Source organism: Papilio xuthus, unplaced genomic scaffold, assembly GCF_000836235.2.
Source record: "Papilio xuthus unplaced genomic scaffold, Pxut_1.1 DF826949.1, whole genome shotgun sequence".
Taxonomy (NCBI): Eukaryota; Metazoa; Arthropoda; class Insecta; order Lepidoptera; family Papilionidae; genus Papilio; species Papilio xuthus.
The window spans coordinates 5,819,730-5,820,683 of record NW_013531700.1 but is presented as its reverse complement, the minus strand read 5'-3'; the positions used below and the strand labels follow the sequence as shown (position 1 = coordinate 5,820,683).

The following is a 954-nucleotide window of genomic DNA, read 5'->3' as shown; positions in this document are numbered from 1 at the left end:
CAATTATAAATATAATTAATATAAAGATCTAAATTATATTTAAATATGCATTAATATATACGTAATTTATTTGTTCCGAGTTGATATGATTATATTTCAAAATGTTTCTCACAATAGGATTTTGTTTACGGAAATTGCACAATACTAATTATTGTTTTTGCTTAATTATTTAAAAAGATAAAACATGGTTTCCCCAGATTTGTAAAGTTTTTGAATAATTTATACCCTGTTCATATTATGATAAAATTGGAGTGTCGGTTTCTAATACCGAACCAAAAAAAATCATATACACATGACGTATTTGCGTGGCTAATGACAAAAAAAAACTTTTTTTTATTTTTTTCCATCTATCCGCGAGGCCGCGTTGACCGCTAATTATACAATAAAAGTGTGAATTTAGAGTAATTGTCGAGGTAAATATTTGAAAAAGAAAAATAGCTAGAATGTGGAATACTTCTTTATGAAGTGAACAGTGAACATTAAATAAATAGGAATAAATAAAACAAACATAAAAACATCACACGATTTTATTTCACACAAAACTAAAAGTAAATCATATTCGTCTTCATCACAGTTATTATATCTTACTTATACTAATATTAAATATTAATTATTTTGTAAGTTTGTATCATTAAGGCACGAAATAGATTTTAATATTCAGACTTGTTCAGTCGCAATGTATACGACTACAACATTTTGTATCTTAAATTATTTAAAAAAATAATTCGGTATATCACCTTGTATACTTGTATACCTGTATACTTGTATACCTGTATACTTGTATACTTGTATACTTGTATACTTGTATACCTGTATACTTGTATACCTGTATACTTGTATACTTGTTACTAATGGAATGTTTATTACATCTATATAAACAATAATCACTCGAAATACTATAATACTGATCACAAACATTTTAAATAAATACAATCATCTGTACAACATATTAAC

At 25.1% G+C, this 954-nt stretch overlaps 1 long non-coding RNA gene across 1 annotated transcript; it reads right to left on the bottom strand.

The window, feature by feature from the left end:
* Positions 1-509: 509 nt before the first annotated feature.
* On the bottom strand, positions 510-948 carry LOC106120702 (uncharacterized). Its single transcript, XR_001228021.1, has 2 exons — positions 835-948; positions 510-770 (listed from the first exon to the last, which is right to left on the bottom strand). It is a non-coding gene; the product is annotated as an uncharacterized LOC106120702 (long non-coding RNA).
* Between the last annotated feature and the right edge of the window lie 6 nt (positions 949-954).